General features: G+C 46.8%; 17 non-coding genes and 2 pseudogenes across 17 annotated transcripts; 1 reads left to right on the top strand and 18 right to left on the bottom strand.

The window, feature by feature from the left end:
• Positions 1-104: 104 nt before the first annotated feature.
• Positions 105-267, bottom strand: LOC134987736 (U1 spliceosomal RNA). Its single transcript, XR_010193315.1, has one exon. It is a non-coding gene; the product is annotated as a U1 spliceosomal RNA (small nuclear RNA).
• Positions 268-419: 152 nt separating this feature from the next.
• LOC134987781 (U1 spliceosomal RNA) lies at positions 420-583 on the bottom strand. Its single transcript, XR_010193350.1, has one exon. It is a non-coding gene; the product is annotated as a U1 spliceosomal RNA (small nuclear RNA).
• A 674-nt stretch (positions 584-1,257) lies between these two features.
• On the bottom strand, positions 1,258-1,420 carry LOC134987677 (U1 spliceosomal RNA). The gene has a single exon (XR_010193264.1). It is a non-coding gene; the product is annotated as a U1 spliceosomal RNA (small nuclear RNA).
• A 151-nt stretch (positions 1,421-1,571) lies between these two features.
• LOC134987800 (U1 spliceosomal RNA) lies at positions 1,572-1,735 on the bottom strand. The gene has a single exon (XR_010193369.1). It is a non-coding gene; the product is annotated as a U1 spliceosomal RNA (small nuclear RNA).
• A 674-nt stretch (positions 1,736-2,409) lies between these two features.
• LOC134987710 (U1 spliceosomal RNA) lies at positions 2,410-2,572 on the bottom strand. The gene has a single exon (XR_010193297.1). It is a non-coding gene; the product is annotated as a U1 spliceosomal RNA (small nuclear RNA).
• Positions 2,573-2,724: 152 nt separating this feature from the next.
• Positions 2,725-2,888, bottom strand: LOC134987668 (U1 spliceosomal RNA). The gene has a single exon (XR_010193255.1). It is a non-coding gene; the product is annotated as a U1 spliceosomal RNA (small nuclear RNA).
• Positions 2,889-3,589: 701 nt separating this feature from the next.
• Positions 3,590-3,725, bottom strand: LOC134987731 (U1 spliceosomal RNA; annotated as a pseudogene).
• Positions 3,726-3,877: 152 nt separating this feature from the next.
• Positions 3,878-4,041, bottom strand: LOC134987738 (U1 spliceosomal RNA). Its single transcript, XR_010193317.1, has one exon. It is a non-coding gene; the product is annotated as a U1 spliceosomal RNA (small nuclear RNA).
• Positions 4,042-4,715: 674 nt separating this feature from the next.
• Positions 4,716-4,878, bottom strand: LOC134987696 (U1 spliceosomal RNA). The gene has a single exon (XR_010193282.1). It is a non-coding gene; the product is annotated as a U1 spliceosomal RNA (small nuclear RNA).
• Positions 4,879-5,030: 152 nt separating this feature from the next.
• LOC134987780 (U1 spliceosomal RNA) lies at positions 5,031-5,194 on the bottom strand. The gene has a single exon (XR_010193349.1). It is a non-coding gene; the product is annotated as a U1 spliceosomal RNA (small nuclear RNA).
• A 674-nt stretch (positions 5,195-5,868) lies between these two features.
• Positions 5,869-6,031, bottom strand: LOC134987685 (U1 spliceosomal RNA). The gene has a single exon (XR_010193271.1). It is a non-coding gene; the product is annotated as a U1 spliceosomal RNA (small nuclear RNA).
• A 152-nt stretch (positions 6,032-6,183) lies between these two features.
• Positions 6,184-6,347, bottom strand: LOC134987726 (U1 spliceosomal RNA). Its single transcript, XR_010193311.1, has one exon. It is a non-coding gene; the product is annotated as a U1 spliceosomal RNA (small nuclear RNA).
• Positions 6,348-8,771: 2,424 nt separating this feature from the next.
• LOC134987748 (U1 spliceosomal RNA) lies at positions 8,772-8,935 on the bottom strand. Its single transcript, XR_010193322.1, has one exon. It is a non-coding gene; the product is annotated as a U1 spliceosomal RNA (small nuclear RNA).
• Positions 8,936-9,088: 153 nt separating this feature from the next.
• LOC134987791 (U1 spliceosomal RNA) lies at positions 9,089-9,252 on the bottom strand. Its single transcript, XR_010193360.1, has one exon. It is a non-coding gene; the product is annotated as a U1 spliceosomal RNA (small nuclear RNA).
• Positions 9,253-9,922: 670 nt separating this feature from the next.
• On the bottom strand, positions 9,923-10,086 carry LOC134987740 (U1 spliceosomal RNA). The gene has a single exon (XR_010193319.1). It is a non-coding gene; the product is annotated as a U1 spliceosomal RNA (small nuclear RNA).
• A 152-nt stretch (positions 10,087-10,238) lies between these two features.
• Positions 10,239-10,402, bottom strand: LOC134987674 (U1 spliceosomal RNA). The gene has a single exon (XR_010193261.1). It is a non-coding gene; the product is annotated as a U1 spliceosomal RNA (small nuclear RNA).
• Positions 10,403-11,073: 671 nt separating this feature from the next.
• LOC134987718 (U1 spliceosomal RNA) lies at positions 11,074-11,236 on the bottom strand. The gene has a single exon (XR_010193304.1). It is a non-coding gene; the product is annotated as a U1 spliceosomal RNA (small nuclear RNA).
• Positions 11,237-11,388: 152 nt separating this feature from the next.
• Positions 11,389-11,552, bottom strand: LOC134987786 (U1 spliceosomal RNA). Its single transcript, XR_010193354.1, has one exon. It is a non-coding gene; the product is annotated as a U1 spliceosomal RNA (small nuclear RNA).
• Positions 11,553-15,326: 3,774 nt separating this feature from the next.
• LOC134987755 (U1 spliceosomal RNA) lies at positions 15,327-15,505 on the top strand (annotated as a pseudogene).
• Positions 15,506-19,556: the final 4,051 nt, after the last annotated feature.

Below are 19,556 nucleotides of genomic sequence, written 5' to 3'. Positions count from 1 at the left end.
GGAGAAGTCAGGATAGTGCGCAAGGGCATAGAAGGGAGCGGCTCAAGAAAAGAGAAGTGGAAACAGACAGCAAACTAGGCTGGAGAGAGACCTGAGACAAAGAGATCTGAATTATACGAGAGCCGACCAGGGGAAACACAAATTATGCAGTCAAGTTTCCCACATTTGGGGAAATCGCAGGAGCAGCACACCTAGAGTGCAATGGGTGAGCCTTGCCCTGGGAGAAGCACCTTCATGATCATAGTATCTCACCTGGCAGGTAAGTAGGAGTTGGGCTAGAGCTGGGGAGGATCGCTGCTCGGGTACCCCCCTGTAAACTGAAGGAGATCCAACTGAGGCAGCACAAGGGAACTCTCGAAAGAAGAACAAGGCTAGAGGAAAATCTGAGACAAAGAAATCTGACTTTTACCAGAGCTGACCAGAGGAAAGCACAAACACAGTCCCCCACTACCACAAATAATGCAGTCAAGTTTCCCACATTTGGGGAAATCACAGGGGTCAGCATACCCAAAATGCAATGAATGAACCTCACCCTGGGAGAACAATCTTCATGACCATGGTATCTCCTATGCAAAATAAGTATGATTTGGAATAGGGCTGGGGAGGGCCGCTGCTCATGCACATCTCTGTCAAGTAAAGGAGATTCAACTGAGGCAGCACAAGGGAACTCTCATCTGGGGACAACAACTGCAGGGAGAACACATATTTTCAGATGAACATGGGAGGGCAGAAGGCTGCCTAATACTGAAGCACCCCCAAACAACAAACCAAATGCAACAACTAGTGCAAGCATTCCTGGGGGAAGTTCTGCAGAAGACGGATTTGCATACGGTGATGTCATCCAAGCAGTGGGTCAAAGTTGGCTTCAACCCTCATCTGCATATGAAAAGAGAAAAGGAGCGTGCAGGGCATGGCGGCCTTTTGCGGTGCTTGGATGACCCCTAGTTCGCATTAAACACCTCCACCCTCCTTTGGTGTGGGGCTCATGTTGGCCATGCCCCATCCCCTGAAGCATTCAAGCTGATTTCTTGCAGCAGCTGGGCACTGTAACATCTCCAGAGCTGCTCTGTAAGGCAAGTAAAAGGGTGTGGGCCCTGCAGCACTACCTGTAGTTTGCATTGTGCTTTGGAAGGCACAAAGTAAGCAGACGGGAGGAGAAGTCAGGATAGTGCACAAGGGTATAGAAGGGAGCGGCTGAAGAAAAGAGAAGTGGAAACAGACAGCAAACTAGGTTGGAGAGAGACCTGAGACAAAGAGATCTGAATTACACGAGAGCCGACCAGGGGAAACACAAATTATGCAGTCAAGTTTCCCACATTTGGGGAAATCGCAGGGGCAGCACACCCAGAGTGCAATGGGTGAGCCTTGCCCTGGGAGAAGCACCTTCATGATCATAGTATCTCACCTGGCAGGTAAGTAGGAGTTGGGCTAGAGCTGGGGAGGGTCTCTGCTTGGGCACCCCCCTGTCAAGTGAAGGAGATCCAACTGAGGCAGCACAAGGGAACTCTCGAAAGAAGAACAAGGCTAGAGGAAGATCTGAACAAAGAAATCTGACTTTTACCAGAGCTGACCAGAGGAAAACACAAACACAGTCCCCCACTACCACAAATAAAGCAGTCGAGTTTCCCACATTTGGGGAAATCACAGGGGTCAGCATACCCATAATGCAATGAATGAACCTCACCCTGGGAGAATAATCTTCATGACCATGGTATCTCCTATGCAAAATAAGTATGATTTGGGATAGAGCTGGGGAGGGCCGCTGCTCAGGCACATCTCTGTCAAGTAAAGGAGATTCAACTGAGGCAGCACAAGGGAACTCTCATCTGGGGACAACAACTGCAGGGAGAACACATATTTTCAGATGAACATGGGAGGGCAGAAGGCTGCCTAATACTGAAGCACCCCCAAACAACAAACCAAATGCAACAACTAGTGCAAGCATTCCTGGGGGAAGTTCTGCAGAAGACGGATTTGCATACGGTGATGTCATCCAAGCAGTGGGTCAAAGTTGGCTTCAACCCTCATCTGCATATGAAAAGAGAAAAGGGGCGTGCAGGGCATGGCGGCCTTTTGCGGTGCTTGGATGACCCCTAGTTCGCATTAAACACCTCCACCCTCCTTTGGTGTGGGGCTCATGTTGGCCATGCCCCATCCCCTGAAGCATTCAAGCTGATTTCTTGCAGCAGCTGGGCACTGTAACAGCTCCAGAGCTGCTCTGTAAGGCAAGTAAAAGGGTGTGGGCCCTGCAGCACTACCTGTAGTTTGCATTGTGCATTGGAAGGCACAAAGTAAGCAGACGGGAGGAGAAGTCAGGATAGTGCACAAGGGTATAAAAGGGAGCGGCTGAAGAAAAGAGAAGTGGAAACAGACAGCAAACTAGGCTGGAGAGAGACCTGAGACAAAGAGATCTGAATTATACGAGAGCCGACCAGGGGAAACACAAATTATGCAGTCAAGTTTCCCACATTTGGGGAAATCGCAGGAGCAGCACACCCAGAGTACAATGGGTGAGCCTTGCCCTGGGAGAAGCACCTTCATGATCATAGTATCTCACCTGGCAGGTAAGTAGGAGTTGGGCTAGAGCTGGGGAGGGTCGCTGCTCGGGTACCCCCCTGTAAAGTGAAGGAGATCCAACTGAGGCAGCACAAGGGAACTCTCGAAAAAAGAACAAGGCTAAAGGAAAATCTGAGACAAAGAAATCTGACTTTTACCAGAGCTGACCAGAGGAAAGCACAAACACAGTCTCCCACTACCACAAATAATGCAGTCAAGTTTCCCACATTTGGGGAAATCACAGGGGTCAGCATACCCAAAATGCAATGAATGAACCTCACCCTGGGAGAAAAATCTTCATGACCATGGTATCTCCTATGCAAAATAAGTATGATTTGGAATAGGGCTGGGGAGGGCCGCTGCTCATGCACATCTCTGTCAAGTAAAGGAGATTCAACTGAGGCAGCACTAGGGAACTCTCATCTTGGGACAACAACTGCAGGGAGAACATATATTTTCAGATGAACATGGGAGGGCAGAAGGCTGCCTAATACTGAAGCACCCCCAAACAACAAACCAAATGCAACAACTAGTGCAAGCATTCCTGGGGGAAGGCCTGCCGCAGATGGATTTGCATATGGTGATGTCATCCAAGCAGTGGGTCAAAGTTGGCTTCAACCCTCGTCTGCATATGAAAAGAGAAAAGGGGCGTGCAGGGCATGGTGGCCTTTTGCGGCGCTTGGCTGACCCCTAGTTTGCATTAAACACCTCCACCCTCCTTTGGTGTGGGGCTCATGTTGGCTATGCCCCAGCCCCTGAAGCATTCAAGCTGATTTCTTGCAGCAGCTGGGCACTGTAACAGCTCCAGAGCTGCTCTGTAAGGCAAGTAAAAGGGTGTGGGCCCTGCAGCACTACCTGTAGTTTGCATTGTGCATTGGAAGGCACAAAGTAAGCAGACGGGAGGAGAAGTCAGGATAGTGCACAAGGGTATAGAAGGGAGCGGCTGAAGAAAAGAGAAGTGGAAACAGACAGCAAACTAGGCTGGAGAGAGACCTGAGACAAAGAGATCTGAATTATACGAGAGCCGACGAGGGGAAACACAAATTATGCAGTCAAGTTTCCCACATTTGGGGAAATCGCAGGAGCAGCACACCCAGAGTGCAATGGTTGAGCCTTGCCCTGGGAGAAGCACCTTCATGATCATAGTATCTCACCTGGCAGGTAAGTAGGAGTTGGGCTAGAGCTGGGGAGGGTCGCTGCTCGGGTTCCCCCCTGTGAAGTGAAGGAGATCCAACTGAGGCAGCACCAGGGAACTCTCGAAAGAAGAACAAGGCTAGAGGAAGATCTGAGACAAAGAAATCTGACTTTTACCAGAGCTGACCAGAGGAAAGCACAAACACAGTCCCCCACTACCACAAATAATGCAGTCGAGTTTCCCACATTTGGGAAAATCACAGGGGTCAGCATACCCAGAATGCAATGAATGAACCTCACCCTGGGAGAACAATCTTCATGACCATGGTATCTCCTATGCAAAATAAGTATGATTTGGGATAGGGCTGGTGAGGGCAGCTGCTCAGGCACATCTCTGTCAAGTAAAGGAGATTCAACTGAGGCAGCACAAGTGAACTCTCATCTGGGGACAACAACTGCAGGGAGATCACATCTTTTCAGATGAACATGGGAGGGCGGAAGGCTGCCTAATACTGAAGCACCATCAAATATCAAACCATATGCAACAACTAGTACAAGCACTCCTGGGGGAAGGTCTGCAGCAGACGGATTTGCATACGGTGATGTTATCCAAGCAGTGGGCCAAAGTTGACTGGAACCCTCATCTGCATATGAAAAGAGAAAAGGGGCATGCAGGGCATGGCGGCCTTTCGCAGTGCTTGGATGACCCCTAGTTCGCATTAAACACCTCCCCCCTCCTTTGGTGTGGGGCTCATGTTGGCCATGCCCCATCCCCTGAAGCATTCAAGCTGATTTCTTGCAGCAGCTGGGCACTGTAACAGCTCCAGAGCTGCTCTGTAAGGCAAGTAAAAGGGTGTGGGCCCTGCAGCACTACCTGTAGTTTGCATTGTGCATTGGAAGGCACAAAGTAAGCAGACGGGAGGAGAAGTCAGGATAGTGCACAAGGGTATAGAAGGGAGCGGCTGAAGAAAAGAGAAGTGGAAACAGACAGCAAACTAGGCTGGAGAGAGACCTGAGACAAATAGATCTGAATTATACGAGAGCCGACCAGGGGAAACACAAATTATGCAGTCAAGTTTCCCACATTTGGGGAAATCGCAGGGGCAGCACACCCAGAGTGCAATGGGTGAGCCTTGCCCTGGGAGAAGCACCTTCATGATCATAGTATCTCACCTGGCAGGTAAGTAGGAGTTGGGCTAGAGCTGGGGAGGGTCGCTGCTCGGGTACCCCCCTGTCAAGTGAAGGAGATCCAACTGAGGCAGCACAATGGAACTCTCGAAAGAAGAACAAGGCTAGAGGAAAATCTGAGACAAAGAAATCTGACTTTTACCAGAGCTGACCAGAGGAAAGCACAAACACAGTCCCCCACTACCACAAATAATGCAGTCAAGTTTCCCACATTTGGGGAAATCACAGGGGTCAGCATACCCAAAATGCAATGAATGAACCTCACCCTGGGAGAACAATCTTCATGACCATGGTATCTCCTATGCAAAATAAGTATGATTTGGAATAGGGCTGGGGAGGGCCGCTGCTCATGCACATCTCTGTCAAGTAAAGGAGATTCAACTGAGGCAGCACAAGGGAACTCTCATCTGGGGACAACAACTGCAGGGAGAACACATATTTTCAGATGAACATGGGAGGGCAGAAGGCTGCCTAATACTGAAGCACCCCCAAACAACAAACCAAATGCAACAACTAGTGCAAGCATTCCTGGGGGAAGTTCTGCAGAAGACGGATTTGCATACGGTGATGTCATCCAAGCAGTGGGTCAAAGTTGGCTTCAACCCTCATCTGCATATGAAAAGAGAAAAGGGGCGTGCAGGGCATGGCGGCCTTTTGCGGTGCTTGGATGACCCCTAGTTCGCATTAAACACCTCCACCCTCCTTTGGTGTGGGGCTCATGTTGGCCATGCCCCATCCCCTGAAGCATTCAAGCTGATTTCTTGCAGCAGCTGGGCACTGTAACAGCTCCAGAGCTGCTCTGTAAGGCAAGTAAAAGGGTGTGGGCCCTGCAGCACTACCTGTAGTTTGCATTGTGCATTGGAAGGCACAAAGTAAGCAGACGGGAGGAGAAGTCAGGATAGTGCACAAGGGTATAGAAGGGAGCGGTTGAAGAAAAGAGAAGTGGAAACAGACAGCAAACTAGGCTGGAGAGAGACCTGAGACAAAGAGATCTGAATTATACGAGAGCCGACCAGGGGAAACACAAATTATGCAGTCAAGTTTCCCACATTTGGGGAAATCGCAGGGGCAGCACACCCAGAGTGCAATGGGTGAGCCTTGCCCTGGGAGAAGCACCTTCATGATCATAGTATCTCACCTGGCAGGTAAGTAGGAGTTGGGCTAGAGCTGGGGAGGGTCGCTGTTCGGGCACCCCCCTGTCAAGTGAAAGAGATCCAACTGAGGCAGCACAAGGGAACTCTCGAAAGAAGAACAAGGCTAGAGGAAGATCTGAGACAAAGAAATCTGACTTTTACCAGAGCTGACCAGAGGAAAGCACAAACACAGTCCCCCACTACCACAAATAATGCAGTCGAGTTTCCCACATTTGGGAAAATCACAGGGGTCAGCATACCCAGAATGCAATGAATGAACCTCACCCTGGGAGAACAATCTTCATGACCATGGTATCTCCTATGCAAAATAAGTATGATTTGGGATAGGGCTGGTGAGGGCCGCTGCTCAGGCACATCTCTGTCAAGTAAAGGAGATTCAACTGAGGCAGCACAAGGGAACTCTCATCTGGGGACAACAACTGCAGGGAGACCACATCTTTTCAGATGAACATGGGAGGGCGGAAGGCTGCCTAATACTGAAGCACCATCAAATATCAAACCATATGCAACAACTAGTACAAGCACTCCTTGGGGAAGGTCTGCAGCAGACGGATTTGCATACGGTGATGTTATCCAAGCAGTGGGCCAAAGTTGACTGGAACCCTCATCTGCATATGAAAAGAGAAAAGGGGCATGCAGGGCATGGCGGCCTTTTGCAGTGCTTGGATGACCCCTAGTTCGCATTAAACACCCCCACCCTCCTTTGGTGTGGGGCTCATGTTGGCCATGCCCCATCCCCTGAAGCATTCAAGCTGATTTCTTGCAGCAGCTGGGCACTGTAACAGCTCCAGAGCTGTTCTGTAAGGCAAGTAAAAGGGTGTGGGCCCTGCAGCACCACCTGTTGTTCGCATTGTGCGTTGGAAGGCACAAATTAAGCAGACGGGAGGAGAAGTCAGGATAGTGCGCAAGGGCATACTTTTCTCTTAGTCCGGGGGCAAGGCTTCAAAATGGGGTCTGCAACGGAGGAGACACAGGGGGCGTGGTCACAGCAGCTTTTCTCTACAGCCTGCACCAGCAGGAGCCTACACCATTTTTTATGATCACGCTGAACTGCAGTGCGACTGCAATTACAGCATGGTCAAGAAGGGAGGCGTCATGCTGGGTGGCCATGCCCTGTCACTGTGCAGGAGCCAGCACAGCTCACACACTAGTCCCCGGGTGCAGCCCCCAACCCCCGGGACACCCGGAGCAACAAAATGTAGATTCAGGCCACCAGGCCACGCCCCTACCTATGAAACCATGCCTCCTTTTTACCATTGCGCTGTTTATCTGCGCGCACTGCATTACAATCTCCCTCGCCACCTTTCTGGGTGTCACCAGTGATAGTGACACCTCTGCCATGCTTGTAGCAGCTGGTCCTAAGATCTACGCCTCAAGCCCTGAGTGTTTGCCCTTGTGACTTGTTGATCATCATAGCGAAGCAGATGCTTACAGAAAACTGCAGGGGCTTAGATTGAAAATAAAAAAATTGATGGGTATAAGGTAGAGAGGAGCGGGTTCGGTTCTCCGAGAACCGAATTCCCCACGAACTCCACGTGGTTTACACTGGTCCGAGGCAGGCTCGGTTGTTCCCGCCTGACTCGGAAAACCTGAACAAGGGAAAATGTCATCATCCCGCTGTCGGATTCTTGCGAGATTCGGATTCCATATAAAGAGCTGCGCGTTGCTGCCATTTTTACTCGTGCATTGAAGAGAGAGCGGAGAGGACGTGGCTATGTTCTCTCAGTGGAAATCTCAATATCAGTGCTCAGTATCAGTGGTTACTTATTGCTGCTCAGTAATACTAGTAGTGTGTCTCTCCTGCTCAGTGTCAGTTCTCAGTAGTATCCTCATCAGTGCTCAGTATCACTGCTCATTGTCTTGTGCTGCATTGTGGTGCTCAGCATACAACAGTACATTACTAATAGTCCAGTGCTGCATCTTGCTGCTCAGTGTCAGTTCTAGTATCCTCATCAGTGCTCACTATCACTGCTCATTGCATTGTGGTGTTCTGTATACTACAGTAACATAGTAATATAGTATATATAGAGGAGCGGGTTCGGTTCTCCGAGAACCGAATTCCCGACGAACTCCACGTGGTTTACACTGGTCCGTGGCAGGCTCGGTTGTTCCCGCCTGACTCGGAAAACCTGAACAAGGGAAAATGTCATCATCCCGCTGTCGGATTCTCGCGAGATTCGGATTCCATATAAAGAGCTGCGCGTTGCCGCCATTTTTACTCGTGCATTGAAGAGAGAGCGGAGAGGACGTGGCTATGTTCTCTCAGTGGAAATCTCAATATCAGTGCCCAGTATCAGTGGTTACTTATTGCTGCTCAGTAATACTAGTAGTGTGTCTCTCCTGCTCAGTGTCAGTTCTCAGTAGTATCCTCATCAGTGCTCAGTATCACTGCTCATTGTCTTGTGCTGCATTGTGGTGCTCAGCATACAACAGTACATTACTAATAGTCCAGTGCTGCATCTTGCTGCTCATGTTGGCTATGCCCCAGCCCCTGAAGCATTCAAGCTGATTTCTTGCAGCAGCTGGGCACTGTAACAGCTCCAGAGCTGCTCTGTAAGGCAAGTAAAAGGGTGTTGGCCCTGCAGCACTACCTGTAGTTTGCATTGTGCGTTGGAAGGCACAAAGTAAGCAGACAGGAGAAGTCAGGAGAGTGCACAAGGGCATAGAAGGCAGGGGCTCAAGAAAAGAGAAGTGGAAACAGACAGCAAACTAGGCTGGAGAGAGACCTGAGACAAAGAGATCTGAATTATACGAGTAGCCGACCAGAGGAAACACAAATTATGCAGTCAAGTGTCCCACATTTGGGGAAATCGTAGGAGCAGCACACCCAGAGTGCAATGGGTGAGCCTTGCCCTGGTAGAAGCACCTTCCTGATCATAGTATCTCACTTGGCAGGTAAGTAGGAGTTGGGCTTGAGCTGGGGAGGGTCGCTGCTCGGGCACCCCCCCTGTCAAGTGAAGGAGATCCAACTGAGGCAGCACAAGGAAACTCTCAAAAAAAGAACAAGGCTAGAGGAAGATCTGAGACAAAGAAATCTGACTTTTACCAGAGCTGACCAGAGGAAAGCACAAACACAGTCCCCCACTACCACAAATAATGCAGTCGAGTTTCCCACATTTGGGGAAATCACAGGGGTCAGCATACCCAGAATGCAATGAATGAACCTCACCCTGGGAGAACAATCTTCATGACCATGGTATCTCCTATGCAAAATAAGTATGATTTGGGATAGGGCTGGGGAGGGCCGCTGCTCAGGCACATCTCTTTCAAGTAAAGGAGATTCAACTGAGGCAGCACAAGGGTACTCTCATCTGGGGACAACAACTGCAGGGAGAACACATATTTTCAGATGAACATGGGAGAGCTGAAGGCTGCCTAATACTGAAGCACCCCAAACAACAAACCAAATGCAACAACTAGTACAAGCATTCCTGGGGGAAGGTCTGCAGAAGACGGATTTGCATACGGTGATGTCATCCAAGCAGTGGGCCAAAGTTGGCTGGAACCCTCATCTGCATATGAAAAGAGAAAAGGGGTATGCAGGGCATGGCGGCCTTTTGCGGCGCTTGGATGACCCTTAGTTCGCATTAAACACCTCCACCCTCCGTCGGTGTGGGGCTCATGTTGGCTATGCCCCAGCCCCTGAAGCATTCAAGCTGATTTCTTGCAGCAGCTGGGCACTGTAACAGCTCCAGAGCTGCTCTGAAAGGCAAGTAAAAGGGTGTGGGCCCTGCAGCACTACCTGTAGTTTGCATTGTGCGTTGGAAGGCACAAAGTAAGCAGACAGGAGAAGTCAGGAGAGTGCATAAGGGCATAGAAGGCAGCGGCTCAAGAAAAGAGAAGTGGAAACAGACAGCAAACTAGGCTGGAGAGAGACCTGAGACAAAGAGATCTGAATTATACGAGTAGCCGACTAGAGGAAACACAAATTATGCAGTCAAGTGTCCCACATTTGGGGAAATCGTAGTAGCAGCACACCCAGAGTGCAATGGGTGAGCCTTGCCCTGGGAGAAGCACCTTCCTGATCATAGTATCTCACCTGGCAGGTAAGTAGGAGTTGGGCTAGAGATGGGGAGGGTCGCTGCTCGGGCACCCCCCTGTCAAGTGAAGGAGATCCAACTGAGGCAGCACAAGGAAACTCTCGAAAAAAGAACAAGGCTAGAGGAAGATCTGAGACAAAGAAATCTGTCTTTTACCAGAGCTGACCAGAGGAAAGCACAAACACAGTCCCCCACTACCACAATTAATGCAGTCGAGTTTCCCACATTTGGGGAAATCACAGGGGTCAGCATACCCAGAATGCAATGAATGAACCTCACCCTGGGAGAACAATCTTCATGACCATGGAAACTTCTATGCAAAATAAGTATGATTTGGGATAGGGCTGGGGAGGGCCGCTGCTCAGGCACATCTCTGTCAAGTAAAGGAGATTCAACTGAGGCAGCACAAGGGAACTCTCATCTGGGGACAACAACTGCAGGGAGAACACATATTTTCAGATGAACATGGGAGGGCAGAAGGCTGCCTAATACTGAAGCACCCCCAAACAACAAACCAAATGTAACAACTAGTAAAAGCATTCCTGGGAGAAGGTCTGCAGAAGACGGATTTGCATACGGTGATGTCATCCAAGCAGTGGGCCAAAGTTGGCTGGAACCCTCATCTGCATATGAAAAGAGAAAAGGGTTATGCAGGGCATGGCGGCCTTTTGCGGTGCTTGGATGACCCCTAGTTCGCATTAAATACCTCCACCCTCCTTCGGTGTGGGGCTCATGTTGGCTATGCCCCAGCCCCTGAAGCATTCAAGCTGATTTCTTGCAGCAGCTGGGCACTGTAACAGCTCCAGAGCTGCTCTGTACGGCAAGTAAAAGGGTGTGGGCCCTGCAGCACTACCTGTAGTTCGCATTGTGCGTTGGAAGGCACAAAGTAAGCAGACGGGAGAAGTCAGGATAGTGCGCAAGGGCATAGAAGGGAGCGGCTCAAGAAAACAGAAGTGGAAACAGACAGCAAACTAGGCTGGAGAGAGACCTGAGACAAAGAGATCTGAATTATACGAGAGCCGACCAGGGGAAACACAAATTATGCAGTCAAGTTTCCCACATTTGGGGAAATCGCAGGAGCAGCACACCCAGAGTGCAATGGGTGAGCCTTGCCCTGGGAGAAGCACCTTCATGATCATAGTATCTCACCTGGCAGGTATGTAGGAGTTGGGCTAGAGCTGGGGAGGGTCGCTGCTCGGGTACCCCCCTGTCAAGTGAAGGAGGTCAAACTGAGGCAGCACAATGGAACTCTCGAAAGAAGAACAAGGCTAGAGGAAGATCTGAGACAAAGAAATCTGACTTTTACCAGAGCTGACCAGAGGAAAACACAAACACAGTCCCCCACTACCACAAATAATGCAGTTGAGTTTCCCACATTTGGGGAAATCACAGGGGTCAGCATACCCAGAATGCAATGAATGAACCTCACCCTGGGAGAACAATCTTTATGACCATGGTATCTCCTATGCAAAATAAGTATGATTTGAGATAGGGCTGGGGAGGGCCGCTGCTCATGCACATCTCTGTCAAGTAAAGGAGATTCAACTGAGGCAGCACAAGGGAACTCTCATCTGGGGACAACAACTGCCGGGAGAACACATATTTTCAGATGAACATGGGAGGGCAGAAGGCTGCCTAATACTGAAGCACGCCCAAACAACAAACCAAATGCAACAACTAGTACAAGCATTCCTGGGAGAAGGTCTGCAGAAGACGGATTTGCATACGGTGATGTCATCCAAGCAGTGGGCCAAAGTTGGCTGGAACCCTCATCTGCATATGTTGAAGATACAATTTGTGAATTGCATTTAACACTATCTCCCTTTCCTGGGGAGAAGATGGTAGGGCCGATTTGAAAAACCGGCGAGGAGGCACCTCTTCGAATTTCAGCTTGTAACCCTGAGAAACAATTTCTATTGCCTAGGGATCCACCTGCGAATGAACCCAGATGTGGCTGAAAACTCGAAGACGTGCCCCCAACTGGGCGGACTCCTTTAGCGGAGCCCCAGCGTCATGCGGTGGATTTTGTAGAGGCCGGGGAGGACTTCTGTTCCTGGGAACTAGCTGTGTTGTGCAGCTTCTTCCCTCTGCCCTTACCTCTGGCAAGAAAGGACGCACCTCGTACTTTCTTGTTTCTCTGTGATCGAAAGGACTGTATTTGATAATGTGGTGCTTTCTTAGGCTGTGAGGGAATATAAGGCAAAAAATTTGATTTACCAGCTGTAGCTGTGGAGACTAGGTCCGAGAGACCTTCCCCAAACAATTCCTCACCCCTGTAAGGTAAAACCTCCATATGCCTTTTTGAGTCGGCATCACCTGTCCATTACCGGGTCCATAGGACTCGTCTAGCAGAAATCGACATAGCGTTTATTCTAGAACCCAGTAGACTAATGTCACTTTGAGCATCTCTCATATATAGGACAGCATCTTTTATATGCCCTATGGTCAATAACATAGCATCCTTATCTAGGGTCTCAATCTCTGCTGATAAGGTATCTGTCCATGCTGCCACCGCGCTACAACCCCGGCCGACGCAATTGCCGGTCTGAGTAAGGTACCAGAATGTGTGTAAATGGACTTTAGGGTAACCTCCTGCTTGCGGTCAGCAGGGTCCCTGATGGTAGCCGTATCCTGGGATGGCAGCGCTACCTTTTTGGATAAGCGTGTCAATGCTTTATCCACCCTATGGGAGGATTCCCACCGTATCCTGTCCATTGGCGGGAAAGGATACGCCATAAGAATCCTTTTGGGAATCTGCAGCTTTTTGTCTGGAGATTCCCAAGCTTTTTCACATAATTCGTTCAACTCATGTGAGGAGGGAAAGGTTATCTCAGGTTTCTTTCCCTTATACATGTGTACCCTCGTGTCAGGGACAGGGGACTCTGTGATGTGCAAAACATCTTTTATTGCAATAATCATATATCGAATACATTTAGCCAATTTTGGCTGTAACTTTGCATCATCGTAGTCGACACTGGAGTCAGAATCTGTGTCGGTATCTGTGTCAACTATTTGGGATAGTGGGCGCTTTTGAGACCCCGAAGGTCCCTGCGACATAGGGACAGGCATGGGTTGACTCCCTGACTGTTCCCTAGCTTCAGCTTTGTCTAATCTCTTGTGTAATAAGTTTACATTAGCACTTAAAACATTCCACATATCCATCCAGTCAGGTGTCGGCGTTGTCGATGGAGACACCACATTAATTTGCTCCTGCTCCTCTCTAGGAGAGCCTTCTACCTCAGACATGTCGACACACGTGTACCGACACACCATACACTCAGGGAATCCTCTTATCTGAGGACAGTTCCCCAACAAGGCCCTTTGGAGAGACAGAGAGAGAGAGTATGCCAGCACACACCCCAGCGCTATATGACCCAGGAAAAAAACACAATAATTTTATGTTTACCCAGTAGCGCTGTATTTCCATATATATATGCGCCTAATTATGTGCCCCCCTCTTCTTTAAGACCCTCTTTCTACCGTGGTATAAGCAGGGGAGAGTCCGTGGAGCTTCCCCTCAGCGGTGCTGTGGAGAAAATGGCGCTGGTGAGTGCTGAGGGAGAAGCCCCACCCCCTCAGCGACGGGCTTCTGTCCCGCTCAAATATAGTAAAAAAAATGGCGGGGGCTCTTATATATATATATACAGTGCCTAGCTGCATATATATTTATTTTGCCAAAGAGAGGTCTATATTGCTGCCCAGGGCGTCCCCCCTGCGCCCTTCACCCTTACACTGACTGCCGTGTGTGAGGTGTATTGGAGCAATGGAGCACAGCTTTACTGCTGTGCGTTACCTCAGTGAAGATCATGAAGTCTTCCGCCGCCTCTGAAGTCTTCTTTTCTTCTCATACTCACCCGGCTTCTATCTTCCGGCTCTGCGAGGGGGACGGCGGCGCGGCTCTGGGACGGACGGCGAGGGTGAGACCTGCGTACCGATCCCTCTGGAGCTAATGCTGTACAGTAGCCTAAGAAGCAGAGCCTATCAACTCACAGAAGTAGGTGTGCATCTCTCCCCTCCGCCCCTCGATGCAGGGAGTCTGTTGCCAGCAGGCTCCCTGAAAATAAAAAAATCTAACAAATATACTTTCTGTCAGGAAACTCAGGAGAGCTCCCTGAAAAGCACCCAGTCTCCTCTGGGCACAGTAGTAAACTGAGGTCTGGAGGAGGGGCATAGAGGGAGGAGCCAGTGCACACCCAGATCTAAAGTCTTTCTTAAAGTGCCCATGTCTCCTGCGGAGCCCGTCTATCCCCCATGGTCCTTACGGAATCCCCAGCATCCTCTAGGACGTAAGAGAAAAATTATGCTGGCAGAAAAATCCAATTGAGTGATTAAACAGCTCCAGAGCTGCTCTGTAAGGCAAGTAAAAGGGTGTGGGCCCTGCAGCACTACCTGTAGTTTGCATTGTGCATTGGAAGCCTAGTTTGCTGTCTGTTTCCACTTCTTTTTTCTTGAGCCCCTCCCGTCTATACCCTTGTGCACTATCCTGACTTCTCCTCCCGTCTGCTTACTTTGTGCCTTCCAATGCACAATGCAAACTACAGGTAGTGCTGCAGGGCCCACACCCTTTTACTTGCCTTACAGAGCAGCTCTTGAGCTGTTACAGTGCCCAGCTGCTGCAAGAAATCAGCGTGAATGCTTCAGGGGCTGGGGCATGGCCAACATGAGCCCCACACCGAAGGAGGGTGGGGGTGTTTAATGCGAACTAGGGGTCTCGCACAATGCGAACTACAGGTATTGCTGCAGGGCCCACACCCTTTTACTTGCCTTACAGAGCAGCTCTGGAGCTGTTACAGTGCCCAGCTGCTGCAAGAAATCAGCTTGAATCCTTCAGGGGCTGGGGCATAGCCAACATGAGCCCCACACCGACGGAGGGTGGAGGTGTTTAATGCGAACTAGGGGTCATCCAAGTGCCGCAAAAGGCCGCCATGCCCTGCACACCCCTTTTCTCTTTTCATATGCAGACGAGGGTTGAAGCCAACTTTGACCCACTGCTTGGATGACATCGCCATATGCAAATCCATCTGCTGCAGGCCTTCCCCCAGGAATGCTTGCACTAGTTGTTGCATTTGGTTTGTTGTTTGGGGGTGCTTCAGTATTAGGCAGCCTTCTGCCCTCCCATGTTCATCTGAAAATATGTGTTCTCCCTGCAGTTGTTGTCCCCAGATGAGAGTTCCCTTGTGCTGCCTCAGTTGAATCTCCTTTACTTGACAGAGATGTGCCTGAGCAGCGGCCCTCCCCAGCCCTATCCCAAATCATACTTATTTTGCATAGGAGATACCATGGTCATGAAGACTGTTCTCCCAGGGTGCGGTTCATTCATTGCATTCTGGGTATGCTGACCTCTGTGATTTCCCCAAATGTGGGAAACTCGACTGCATTATTTAATGCGAACTAGGGGTCATCCAAGCACCGCAAAAGGCCGCCATGCCCTGCATACCCCTTTTCTCTTTTCATAAGCAGACGAGGTTTGAAGCCAACTTTGACCCAATGCTTGGATGACATCACTTGCTGCCTTTCCAATGAAGCAAGTTTAATTTAATAATAGGTGAAAAACCATCCCTACAAAGGTGTTAATCAGATACTTGGCTTTGTGGACACTTTTCAGAGCACAAATTTGTTAGCATAAAAATAAAGCCAGAAAATGAAGAGCTGTTTAATCACTCAATTGGATTTTTCTGCCAGCATATTTCTTTTTCTCTGCAACCCACTGCTAAATTGTGCTTCCTAGCTGTTTTTATAAAATCACTGAATCAAATCTAACTCTGATTACATCAGAGAAGGCCAGGTACCCTACACCATAACAGGGGGTTTGAAATTTTGACTTGTCTACTTAAAGATCACCAAAATCTGATAACAAGGTCAATTAAGTCCCTGGGTGGGATTGAACCACCAACCTTTTGGTTAATAGCCTTACACACTAACTGATTGCGCCACAGCGACACTTTGCAAAAGTACATACTGACAAAGGCTAATAAGCATTCATCTAGAACGATTCCTAGAAACATTTTAAAAAGTCAATAATGTGGAGAGTTTTTGTAAGATGTTTCTTCCATCAACCAATGAAGAAACACATTGGTACTTTCCCATGATGAGTGAGTGCTTCAGGATCTTTTGCACTTACATGTGCAGCAGAGTACTGTAATGGAAGCATGCTGGGTCCATAACCCAGAGGTAGGCATATTGAAACTATCCTCTGCTATATGCATTTTTTTTTGTTAATTAAAGTAATCCAAAACTGGGATTGATATTTTTGCTCTTTTATTTTTACTTAAAGTACAATAACTTTTACCATTTTAATTTGTTTTAATAGTATATTGACAGTATTGTTTTCTTTCAAAAATCCAATTAATTTTCTTTACCCGATTATTAAAATGGTAATTGACAAAAACAAACTACATTGTCACCAGAAGAGCAATACAAAATGTACAAGTGATATATTAAAATCATCTTTCCAGCTTGAATTTCAATGATGCATTGGGGCAACGATTTTGTGAGAAACATCTTCACCCTTAAATAAAGATTTTCTTAATTCCTTACCTGTGTGCTAATTAGATATCACCTTGTTTTCACATTAAACAGACTTCCACATGAGAAAACAGCAAAGATGCAGTGGCGTTAATGTTTCCTGGTGTCAACCTGTATTATTTCCGTAGATATTGAAATGAGGATGCATCTTGCTGCCTTTCCAATGAAGCAAGTTTAATTTAGTAATAGGTGAAAAACCATCCCTACAAAGATGTTAATCAGATACTTGGCTTTGTGGACACTTTTCAGAGAACAAATTTGTAATCATAAAAATAAAGCCAGAAAATGAAGAGCTGTTTAATCACTCAATTGGATTTTTCTGCCAGCATTTTTCTTTTTCTCTGCAACCCACTGCTAAATTGTGCTTCCTAGCTGTTTTTTTATAAAATCACTTAATCAAATCTAACTCTGATTACATCAGAGAAGGCCAGGTACCCTATACCATAAGAGGGGGTTTGCAATTTTGACTTGTCTACTTAAATATCACCAAAATGTGATCACAAGGTCAATTACGTCCCTGGGTGGGATTGAACCACCAACCTTTTGATAAATAGCTGAACACACTAACCGATTGCGCCACAGAGACACTTTGCAAAAAGCACATACTGACAAAGACTAATAAGCATTCATCTAGAACGTTTCCTAGAAAAACTTTAAAAAGTCAATAATCTGGAGAGTTTTTGTAAGATGTTTCACCAGCAACCAATGAAGAAACACATTAGTACTTTCGCATGATGAGTGAGTGCTTCAGGATCTCTTGCACTTACATGTGCAGCAGAGTACTACAATGGAAGCATGCTGGGCCCATAACCCAGAGGTAGGCAGATTGAAACTATCCTTTGCTATATGCATTTTTTTTTTGTTCATTAAAGTAATCCAAAACTGGGATTGATATTTTAGCTTTTATTTTTACTTAAAGTACAATAACTTTTACCATTTTAATTTGTTTTAATAGTATATTGACAGTATTGTTTTCTTTCAAAAATCCAATTAATTTTCTTTATCCGATTATTAAAATGGTAATTGACAAAAACAAACTACATTGTCACCAGAAGAGCAATACAAAATGTACAAGTGATATATTAAAATCATCTTTCCAGCTTGAATTTCAATGATGCATTGGGGCAACGATTTTGTGAGAAACATCTTCACCCTTAAATAAAGATTTTCTTAATTCCTTACCTGTGTGCTAATTAGATATCACCTTGTTTTCACATTAAACAGACTTCCACATGAGAAAGCATCAAGGATGCAGTGGCGTTAATGTTTCCTGGTGTCAACCTGTATTATTTCAGTAGATATTGAAATGAGGATGCATCTTGCTGCCTTTCCAATGAAGCAAGTTTAATTTAGTAATAGGTGAAAAACCATCCCTACAAATATGTTAATCAGATACTTGGCTTTGTGGACACTTTTCAGAGAACAAATTCGTTAGCATAAAAATAAAGCCAGAAAATGAAGAGCTGTTTAATCACTCAATTGGATTTTTCTGCCAGCATATTTCTTTTTCTCTGCAACCCACTGCTAAATTGTGCTTCCTAGCTGTTTTTTTTATAAAATCACTGATTCAAATCTAACTCTGATTACATCAGAGTAGGCCAGGTACCCTACACCATAAGAAGGGGGTTTGAAATTTTGACTTGTCTACTTAAAGATCACCAAAATCTGATAACAAGGTCAATTACATCCCTGGGTGGGATTGAACCACCAACCCTTTGATTAATAACCAAACACACTAACAGATTGCGCCACAGAGACACTTTACAAACGTACATACTGACAAAGGCTAATAAGCATTCATCTAGAACGTTTCCTAGAAAAACTTTAAAAAGTCAATAATCTGGAGAGTTTTTGTAAGATGTTTCTTCCATCAACCAACGAAGAAACACATTGGTACTTTCCCATGATGAGTGAGTGCTTCAGGATCTCTTGCACTTACATGTGCAGCAGAGTACTGCAATGGAAAAATGCTGGGCCCATAACCCAGAGGTAGGCAGATTGAAACTATCCTCTGCTATATGCATTTTTTTTGTTAATTAAAGTAATCCAAAACTGGGATTGATATTTTTGCTCTTTTATTTTTACTTAAAGTACAATAACTTTTACCATTTTAATTTGTTTTAATAGTATATTGACAGTATTGTTTTCTTTCAAAAATCCACTTAATTTTCTTTACCCTATTATTAAAATGGTAATTGACAAAAACAAACTACATTGTCACCAGAAGAGCAATACAAAATGTACAAGTGATATATTAAAATCATCTTTCCAGCTTGAATTTCAATGATGCATTGGGGCAACGATTTTGTGAGAAACACCTTCACCCTTAAATAAAGATTTTCTTAATTCCTTACCTGTGTGCTAATTAGATATCACCTTGTTTTCACATTAAACAGACTTCCACATGCGAAAGCAGCAAGGATGCAGTGGCGTTAATGTTTCCTGGTGTCAACCTGTATTATTTCAGTAGACATTGAAATGAGGATGCATCTTGCTGCCTTTCCAATGAAGCAAGTTTAATTTAGTAATAGGTGAAAAACCATCCCTACAAAGGTGTTAATCAGAGACTTGGCTTTGTGGACACTTTTCAGAGAACAAATTTGTTAGCATAAAAATAAAGCCAGAAAATGAAGAGCTGTTTAATCACTCAATTGGATTTTTTTGCCAGCATATTTCTTTTTCTCTGCAACCCACTGCTAAATTGTGCTTCCTAGCTGTTTTTATAAAATCACTGAATCAAATCTAACTCTGATTACATCAGAGAAGGCCAGGTACCCTACACCATAACAGGGGGTTTGAAATTTTGACTTGTCTACTTAAAGATCACCAAAATCTGATAACAAGGTCAATTACATCCCTGGGTGGGATTGAACCACCAACCTTTTGGTTAATAACCATACACACTAACTGATTGCGCCACAGCGACACTTTGCAAAAAGCACATACTGACAAAGACTAA

Source organism: Pseudophryne corroboree, unplaced genomic scaffold (genome assembly GCF_028390025.1).
Source record: "Pseudophryne corroboree isolate aPseCor3 unplaced genomic scaffold, aPseCor3.hap2 scaffold_1020, whole genome shotgun sequence".
NCBI lineage: Eukaryota > Metazoa > Chordata > Amphibia > Anura > Myobatrachidae > Pseudophryne > Pseudophryne corroboree.
Note: the sequence above shows the minus strand (reverse complement) of the source record. Positions and strands in the feature narration are given on the sequence as shown.